The 10,878-nt window shown below is 36.0% G+C and overlaps 1 pseudogene; it reads right to left on the reverse strand.

Annotated features, from left to right (window-relative positions):
• Window positions 1-5,085: 5,085 nt before the first annotated feature.
• Window positions 5,086-7,173, reverse strand: LOC107578640 (uromodulin-like 1; annotated as a pseudogene).
• Between the last annotated feature and the right edge of the window lie 3,705 nt (window positions 7,174-10,878).

Consider the following 10,878-nt stretch of genomic DNA (forward strand, 5'->3'; position numbering starts at 1 on the left):
TTAAAAGATTCAGATCATCAAACAAATTTTAATATTACACAAAGATAACCAGAGTAAATACAAACTGCAGTTTTGAAATTATGATTTCATTTATTAAGGGAAAAAAGCTGTCCAAACTTGCCTGGCACTATGTGAAAAAGTAATTGCCCCCTAAATCTAATAACTGGATGTGCCACCCTTTGCAGCAACAACTGCAATCAAGTGTTTGGAATAAATGGCAATGAGTCTTTCACCGGAATTTTGGCCCACTCTTCTTTGCAGAATTGTTTTTATTCAGCAACATTGGAGGGTTTTTGAGCATGAATGGACTGTTTAAGGTCATGCCACAGCATCTCAATCGGATTTAAGTCTGGACTTTGACTTGGCCACTCCAAAACCTTAATTTTGTTTTTCTTGAGCCATTCAAAGGTGGACTTGCTGGTGTGTTTTGGATCATTGTCCTGCTGCATAAACCAAGTGCGCTTGAGCTTGAGGTCACAAACTGATGGCCGGACATTCTCCTTAAAGATTTTTTGATAGAGAGCAGAATTCGTGGTTCCATCAATTTCCAGACTGATACATGTCAACTATTTTGATTCTCATCTGTTCTTGAATTTCTTTAGATTGCGGCATGATGTGTTGCTCTTTAAGCATGCTTCACTTTGTCAGACAGGTTCTATTTAAGTGATTTCTTGATTCAACAGGTCTAGCAGTAATCAGGTCTGGGTGTGGCTAGTGAAATTTAACTCAGCTTTCTAAAATAATGTGGTTAATCACAGTTCTTTCATGATTTAAGAGGAGGGGCAAATCATTTTTCACGTAGGGCCAGGTAGGTTTGGACAGCTTTTTCCCCTTAATAAATGAAATTATCATTTAAAAACTGCATTTTGTATTTACTTGCATTATCTTTGCGTAATATTAAAATTGGTTTGATGATCTGAATCTTTTAAGTGAGACAAATATGCAAAAAATGTAAAAAACAGGAATTGCGCAAAAACCTTTTCACGGCACTGTATATATATGTGTGTGTGTGTATTATTAATTTTTTTATATTGTAAAGGTTTACATTTATTGTTGGTTGTTTATTTATTTGTTTTAAGTAAAACAAAATACTGTATTTTAGCATTTAGATTATAATAAAAATAACAGTTGAGGACAATGACAATGGCAAATAACATTATTTTATTCAAATAACATCTATTCTATTCTAACTAGAGTTTATTAATTTAGATAATATGGTCTCAGTTTCATATCTGAATTTAGGAAAAATATGTGTGTTTGACATATATGCTGACATAATTAATACCTAAAATTAAGTCTAGATGTCTTTAACGTGACAAGAGATGGCGTATTAAGTAATAAGTGGAGAGAAAGACAAGCTCCATGGAGACAGTTGCTATGGAAGCACTGTACCCTGAGGAGGCGTATCCCGTGGAGATAAAGATGTGACTGGGGTAAGTGCAAATGACAGGAATTTTCAAATTTCCAGACGCACAGAAGCCATCGAAAAACTGCTCACATTGTTGTATAGAGTCACATTAGATTATAAAATTATGGGTGCTGTTCTGAAAGACAAAAAAACACATTGGTTACGTTATCATACTACACACTAAATAAACATAATTTATGGAGTTTAATGATACTGGAGGACAAGCGCTAATGTAGTATCACACTTATCCCAAGATGTATTGAGCCATACGTGGGAATTATTTCACCCACTGGAACCACAATCTGGTTTGCCGAGGTACAATGAACTCTCTGGGATGTTATTGGCCTGCAAGACGTCTTGCTTTATGACGACTGATATATACCCTGGGCTGCACTCAACAGCTACAGAGGAGATCAAATGGTATTGTTTGATGCCTTTTGACTCAGAGCTACAGCTCTGACAGTGTTCTGTGTCATAGGTAAGAGTGCTGTTGTAGGAATGTTGGTCGGCACTGTTGTGAGTCTGTTAGTAGTTGTGGAAGTTGAAGACGTTGTGGTGTTGCTCTGAACATGAGCTGTACTGCTCATAGGTGGGTTTCCAAACAAGGTGTTTGTAATAGAAGATGTTGTAGTACCCGTGGTGGCAGTGGAATTTGAAGATACTCCAGGATAGTTTGTAGTGAGATGAACAGTTAATGCTGTAGCATTAGGTGAAGCTGTGGTCAGGAAGAAACAGAGATGAGAACATTATATATATATATTATTAAGTAATATAATATATATTACACATACATTAAATAATATATATTACACACATATATATATTATTTCAAAATAATGCATGAAACCATTACCTGCTATGTATATACTGCTGATGTCTACTTCATATTTGGAGCTGTTCTTAAGAGACTCCATCAGAGCACCGGACACGCTAGACATGTCCAAGTTGCTGCCTGGTTCAAATATGACGGAAATGTTCACGATTACGTTGCCGGATGAGAGCGATGTTATCTTGATGATGACTTATCCATACATGACTAGTGCATGTATCTCTGTAGACAAGGACAAAAGAATCTGGGGACACATTAGAAAGTGGAACAACACAGTTCTGAGATTGATCCTGTTTACGATAAATCATAGATCATGAAGCTGAAATTAGATTTTTACACTTTATGGAGAAAATGTGAGTGCTATCCTGTGCAAAAAATTAAGGTGTTGCCAGTGGTTGCTATTTATTTGCTAAGGTGTTTGAATGGGTTTCAGGTGGTTGATAGATGGTTGCTGACTGGTGCAAGTCTACGTCTATGAGCAGTAATTTGCTTGAAAATTGGAAAGTGTATTTTCCATGCCTAAAGTATCATGTTGATACATTATTACTCATGTGCTTTGATGAATATGGAATCCATCAAACCTCAGTTATGACACTGTCTTATATGCATCACTGGTTGGGTCTTTCAAATACTCTGTATACTCCAAGTTGGTCAAACGGGCGCTAGCTCCAATAGACTGACCATCTAAAGAAAGCACAGTTTTTTGGTTACCTAAATGTGAACACATTTAATCATGCTGAGACTGTAATATGCTGCACAAATACTGGGAAACTATAGTCAGCTATACACTATACACCAAATTTGTAGAATGCCTAAAATTAAACAATAATTATACGTTTAGCACTTAATACTAATTAACCTGCTGTTATACTTGCCTGTCCTCACTTTGATCTCCAAGGGGTTTCCCTGGTTACTACAGGCAACTGGAGTGATCCGTACAGTATGAAGAACCGCAGGGCTCAGGTCTTTGAATGTCCATTTATAGCTCATCACAAGCAATTTTTGTATCGCATTGGTCCCGTTTAGCAGAACCAGGTGGAAAGTGACCCCGGTCTGGATGTTGGTGGTCCATGCCACATGGAAGGATGATGCAGTGGCATTATAAGAGAGGATGCTGATGATCTCAGGTGTATAGTCTTAACAAGGAAAGAAAAGAAAGAAGTTGGCAAGATATATCACACCACTATTTTCAATGCAAAATTTGATGCAACACATGCAGTGTATGAAAAATTAGGGGTTCATAGAACAATAAAATTAAATAAAATAAAGACAAAACTTTTCAAATTCACTGAAAGGGTTCACACTATTTTTGACCAATGAGTTATTAATCATTGTGATTCTGACTGTTTCATTTTACTGTCATTCATTCACTGTTTCACTGTGTCATTTAAACTGAAACATAACTGAATCATTTACTGTAAAGTAATCATTTATCTGTAAATCAGTTTGACTGATTCATAGCAAAGAACAAACTTCAAAGAATAATTGTTTCATAAATCAGATATCACTGTGCTTTGACTGAACTTTTAAGACATTAATGCCCAGTTTCACAGACAAGGCTTAAGCTTATTAATCTCAGACTAAAATGTATGTTTGAGCTGTCTTAACTGAAAGGCACATATAAAAAAACTACTTAAATGCCCTAATTTAACTAAGGCCTAATTCTGGCTTAATCTAAGTCCTGTCTGTGAAATCAGGCATAAAAGATTTGACACATTACACCAATTGCTTATTTGGATCAAGTTACTCTATGAAAATTTATTTGGTTGCCACTCTATTAGACCTGCACACATTTCTTTAAACCATATTAATTATTCACACCCTAGTGCATGTTGGAAACAGGGCAAATGGTATTGAATCATTTAGTTGCATTACTTGTGTTGTTATAGATTTTGGAATAGTAAGTAAACAAAAAAAAATCTGAATTATTTGCTTGATATAAGAATCACTTGTGCCGCTTCTCAAAATTTCTTAACAAAAATGTCCTTTGCCCTATGTTCTGGAACAAGTGCATTTTGCATAACAAACCACATGTAGAAGATGTCTGGCTGAAGAAAGGATTATTTGAACTTGAAGAGGGACCAACAGTGGATGTCCAGGATGGTCCCAAGGTGACGGTACTCATTTGTCATCCATCAGTTTTATTATCTTAAAAAAGGAAAGGACAGCAGCACAAACAAAGTTCAAAATGATTGCTGATGAAAAAGTGCATCATAACTGATCATAATCAGAAGTTATTCTAGTGTACCTGGCATTGAGTGAGTAGTCCAGGATGGGGTGGTAGTGTTGTTCATGAAAGGTTGTGTAGTGACTCTGGGGGCTGATTAGAAACAGAAAACACTTGACTGGATCTTGGTCCCCTCAAAATGATGGGGTTTCATGTGGTTAAGATGCCATCGTTATGTAATGATTGTCCTTTCTTACCAATGCAAACTGTGAAGGACTGAGGTCGTGATACCCATGATGGCAGGCACACAAATAAGACCCTACTGTATTTCTGCAGTGTGAATGTAGAGAACAACTGTTCAACTCCAGAGCTGCACATTCATCCACATCTAGGAAATTACAATGTATGCATGTCGATTTATCAAGATAATAGACAAGCTTGAATGACATTATTACATAAAAGTTTATTTTTATAAAAAATAAAAAAAAAGATCTCTGTAGATCAATGGTTCCCAATTAATTTAGCTTCAGGATCCAAATTGTACACTATACATCAAGTGGCAACTCCGTAAAAATGTCAATAAAAATGTTCATAAAATCAATCATTGAAATATATAAAATTGTATTATTCACATTGATAGCGCTGTTCTTTACAAACTGAATCATATGAAATGCTTTGGTTTCACAATCGCAGAAATCCGACTTGCACCACAACATTAGTCACCTCCTCAATGATTCCCAGCAGATACAGTTTTGTAGAGATGTCTTTTAGAAAGATAACTTTAGAAAAACAAACCAGCAGTGTGGAAGAGGTTGTGAAGGGCCCTGCTGTCCATGACCAGACATGATGCACAGAAATTTCATCAGTTCCCAGAGCGCCAGTTACCTACAGAAACACCCAACAGTTACATCACTGCAGAACATACCCACTGTATATATAATGAGATGCCTACCTGGGCAGCATATTTGGCATCTTAAAGTTTATAAAGCACATAATGTGAGTTGAATGATAAACTGATGATTACAAACCACAGAGTGCAGTAGTCTGGTGTGGTTGAAGAGTCCTTTGTCCATGGTAACTAGCTGATAGGTTGTCTTAACTGTCATTGTCACATTGAAGCACCAGGTTCTGTTGACTTGAGGAAAAATTGGCTTTTTAAACTCAATGTATGTTATTTAACAATGTAACTATAAGAATTCTGGGATGCAGGGTATGGGTTTATGTATACCTGATGGTACTGGGTCTGAACACTGAGAGATGTTTTCAGTCGGACAACATTTTTGCTACTGAGGACAATCAATGTCCCAGAGGAGTTTGAATTATTCCACAGAGACCTTGTTGTTCTTGTTGAGGGACACAGTCCTGGTTTAGAGTTTAGAGTTTCTGCACTTCTGTCCAAGGCTAAGATAATGGCAATATCAATATAAAAAAAGACTCAAAAAAGTGTACAGTGGCCAACAATGATGTACATTTTCATTGTAGATCAAGACAATCTGCAGCATCTCTACCTTCCTTTAATTTCCTGGGACAATTCTATTTCATATTAATTTGTTTGAAAGTACTCACACAAGGCACAGTAACTCCCAACTTGTTCATAGCCATGGCAACATTTCATGACCTGTTTGGGCATGTCATACACCTGTGTTCAGTTTTATATACCGTGACATAACACATTGTCCATGGCAGCCACCCACCACACGGTCTCCTCTGGTGTACGAGGTTGGATAGGAGATCACATTGGTCACTGACACAGACTCAGTCATATTACACAGATGATAACCTGACAGAGTCCGATCATATCCTGAAAAAATAAAAATAAAAGAAATTCAAAATTGTCTGAAATTGACTAATTGAACAATTGTATACTTTCTAACACTTTCTTGTATACTTTTCTTATGTTTTTCAAAGAAGTCATTGCACCAAGACTTCACCAATGCTCACTAAGACTGAATTTGTTTGATCAAAATAATATTGTAATATTATTAAATTTGCAATTCTTACAACTGTAAATATATTTTAAAATGTAATTTATTCCTGTGATTCAGTGTCATGTGATTCTTCAGAAATCATTCTAATGTGATTTGGTGCTCAAGTAGCATTTCTTTTTTATTATCAGTGATAAAAAGTTTTTGCTGCTTTATATATTTATGGAAACCATGGTACATTTTTTCAGGATTATTTGATTAATCTAAAGTTCAAAATAACAGCATTTATTTGCAATAGTAATCTTTTTGTAGCACCTACTGTAAATGTCTTTACTGTCACTTTTGACCAATTTAATGATTCCTTGCGGAATAAAAGTATTTATCTCTTTCAAAAAAATCTTACTGACCCCCAAATTTTGAATGGTAGTGAATGAACTATACACATATATTTATAGACAACATCCCATTGGAAAGAAAAATCACAAATGACCCAGAGAAAGCAATGAGATGAATGGAATTAAATGGAGAGTAAGTTTCCAGCTTTACTGATTTTTTTTCTTTACAAACAGACTTCAGAAAATCTCGTTAATGGATTTTAAAGGAAAAACTATTGCTCAGATTTGCCAAAATACCAAAGTATGAAAGCAAAAATCTCATGTCCACATTCATTTTATGTACTCTTCCTGTATGTCTAATTTCGAATTGTAGGAAAACCATCTCAGATAAATTTGATACTTAAATGAAGCACAGAAATGAAGAAAACATAAGTTTCAAATAAAGTGTTATGCCCCATTCCAAGGCCAAGAATAGACGTGATTAACCAGGTAACAAAAACCCAATGCATTTTGATTTGCCAAATACTTGCTTCTTGTTTTTAAAAATCATACCAAGCCATTGTGAAGGGAACAGCTTACTCTATGAGCTCCACATACACTGTTGGAAGCAAAACCTTGCCGATACCTGCTCATCTCCCACCTTTCTCTCCAAACGCCATAAACTCCCTTGAGTCTGTTTTATCTGCTCTACACAGGTGCTACTAACCCAAAATACTCCTGTATTGACAGTGGAAAATCAATGGCATTTTAAAAGCATTTTACTTTCAGCTACTGTATGGTGTAATTTGAGATTTGACACTTTACCCTTAAACTGGTATGAGCTGGTAGAGGGAATAAAAGTTCATTTTGAGAGGGTTTTGAGATTAAAAGGTACAGTAAAATGCTGCTGATTATTAACAAAAATTACTAAATGTGTTTCAATTTTGTGTTTTACCAGACATTTTAGTGACGCAAATAAGTTTTATTTCAGATAACGGTGAGAAAATTCCTTAATGATGCCCTTTGTGATTTTAAGTGTCACCGTGGTGCCTTTTACACCCCTTTGCAAACCCCTAAGCTCACAATAAGAAAAGGTTTTTTTCTTCGAGACATTTTCTTTCTTTTGAAAATTCCACTGTGACTGAACCAGCTAGTTGCGCATAATGTTCAGTCTATGAGAACTTACTACAAGTCATAAATACACAAATCCACAGACACGCACACATACGGACACCAGATTATCAGCACCCAGCCTGGCATTTGGATAAATCTAGCAGCTAATTAATGTGGTGTGAAAAGTAGCCTAATTATAGAATGTCAGTGTTTTGTGCTCACTGAGTGACTAATGTGTTCTCAGAGAGCAGGAGTGCTATGTACCTTGTGCTTGAGAAACCACTGAGAGGATCAGAATTAAACACGTTATTTGTCAAAGAATAGACTGAGGGAAAGAAATAGAGCTGAAATATATCAAATTACAAAACAAAATATGTAGTATAATGTTTTGGTGTTTCTATATTGCAATTTCTTTTAAGCAGTGAGCTGCTCCTGCAGTGTTGTCAGAAATGAGTATATCCTGATTTTGAACAATTGCAAGACATTAAACTAAAAAGTGATAGGTTTCCAAACCTTTTTGAGTTTTGCAGTTGTATATTTAAATGACAGAGAATACTGGGGATAATGTACATTTGCATGTCATCTGTGTGCATGAATTAAAGGATTAGTTCACTCAAAAATTAAAATGTACTCAACCTCAGGGCATCCAAGATGTAGATGAGGTTTTTTTTTGTGACAAACTGTATCATTTTCAGTGGGAAAATAAACTGCACCTTGACATTTTAATTGTGTGTTTGTGTGTGGGGATATATAAGGAGAAAGAATATAAGATCTTGAACATATTTGTGTAAAAACAGTATATTTAATGGTCACACCGAATAATTCCAAATAACTACACAATGTATCCAAAATTACTACAGCATTCTAAATTTCATATAAAATGCCATGAAATGTAGACTCTCATGTGCTCCTCCATTGTATCAATCCAGTAGGAGATAATTCGGCTTACTACACTCTGGGACACAGCAAAGCATTCAGTAAGATCTCCTTGAAGGAAATATCAACTTCAGCTTCATCATGGTCATCAGAATTTGATCCATTATGTGCATCTTAAAACTGGAAGTGTAGAATTGCTGGAGATATTTAACATGTTCTTTAAAGACACTAAGGGTGAAGCCAGTGTACAATAAAGGGCTAGTGTCGTTCTTGAGAATTGCAAGGGCTAAGGGATCTTCACTGTGGAACTGTGTTGCCTTGTGTAACATTATTTTATCCCGAGGCATAAGTGTGGTCTGTCAATGCCTGGACCCCCCACTGAGTGCAGACATCACTGTACTGAAAGGGCAGCTGCAATGGCTCCGTTTGTGCGGTCTCATGGTCACCTTGCTCATTATCTGCCAAACACAATACTGAAGTCAGTCAGATGCTCAGGAGAAACTGATAAATTCTCCACCCCCATTTACAAAAAGTATTACAAAAAATTAGCAAAAGTATTTTGTACATGTTTATCAGCAGTGTTAGGCAAGTTACTTCCAATATGTAATACATTAAATATTACTAGTTACTTTCTTTTGAAAGTAATTAGTTACATTACAATATTACTGTCTCTGAATTGTAATGAGTTACACTATTTTTGAGTTACTTTCACCAAAATATCCACAGAAGTATTATAAAATGTTGTTTATTGCTGCTCATTCTACATCCAGTGGAGGGTAATGTGGTAGGTCTATAAAGCATACAATTATAAAATCATATTTAGATACGGTATGTAGGTCTACATTAATGTTACGTTGTAGTTTAGGTTAAACACAGATAAGCACAAACTGTATTATTACATACATAATAACACCGGTAGATAAAGCGAAATGTTATAATGTACAAACAATAAACACATTACCTAGCCTATAGGTTTTAGTAGAAAACAAGAATGAAAATGTATAAGTTGCTAAACAGGCCAAAACGAATTAATTCAATGCGAAACTGAAAGCAAACAGCGTTCTCGCGCAGCCTACCTCTCTCATTCGGCATTCATCCAATTAAATGTGTCCATATTTACGATGTATTAGAATGCTAAACTATTATTTATGACGTAAACCAGGCTTACTTAACGCGCTTAAAAAACATCCTCGTCACATGAGCAAATGTGTGTTTGGCCCGAGCTCAGGCTGAACTGCATGGATTGTACGCAGTACGCACTATTAACCAGTGTATCTATATGTTTGGTTGACTGTATTTTATTCTTATAATGAACAGGCTGCAACGTTTGCAATGCTGTAGGCCTATGTGGGCGCGTGAGATCGATCAGCGGAAACAAACAACAAAAAAATACTCCGTCATTTTTGGTCATACAGATCATTCGAAACTGCAATGTGTTTACTTTTATTTCTGTCGTCTCGGTTTCCTTTCCGTGCACTTTCGTAGAGCGCCACGCCCACAAAAATAGCCTACCAAACTCAGCATATCTCTGTCTTTTCCTTTCGTTTTGTTAATCTGTTAATTAGGCTATTTAAGTCAAATATTTCGCATATTCATTATAATACTGATTTAATAAAAACAAATTTGGTTATTTTTAGTTCAACTTAATTTTGCTTGTCTGCGCTCGTCCGCCGTATTTTTTCACTTCTCCGACCCCGCAGCTCTCTCCGATAGTTTAGTGTTAGTGGCACCAGTCCAGGTGTTTCCAGGTCTTACTCGTGCTATTTCTCCATGTTGAGAGTTTGGTGTCGCACATATTGCACCTGACTATGCATTCTTATCCTTTTCTCCGATGAACTGAAAATAACAGGAGTGTGTCCATCTCACACATGTAGAATCCGTCTCTGCAGTCATCTCAGCATCTAATTCCAGCAACAGGAAATAGACAAACTTTTTTGAGACAAATTTTGTTTTTTTCTCCTATGCTGTTTTACGGTGTTGGTAAATTCACCAATTAATTTTGATTTAAAATATGTTGTTGTAACTTGCGTTACTGAGATTGTAACGAGTAATAATATTACCCAAATTGTATTAGTAATGCAAAAAGTAATATACTACTGTAATCTTATTACTTTTGTAATGCGTTACTCCCAACACTGTTTATCAGTCCGTCATCCTCCGTCAATTCCTCCGTCAACGCCCACAGCTTATCCAGCAGCCAATCAGAGAGCAGTACACGTGACGAGCGTTCATAGCGATGACCTCAT

Source organism: Sinocyclocheilus grahami, unplaced genomic scaffold (genome assembly GCF_001515645.1).
Source record: "Sinocyclocheilus grahami isolate Dianchi unplaced genomic scaffold, SAMN03320097.WGS_v1.1 scaffold32.1, whole genome shotgun sequence".
NCBI lineage: Eukaryota > Metazoa > Chordata > Actinopteri > Cypriniformes > Cyprinidae > Sinocyclocheilus > Sinocyclocheilus grahami.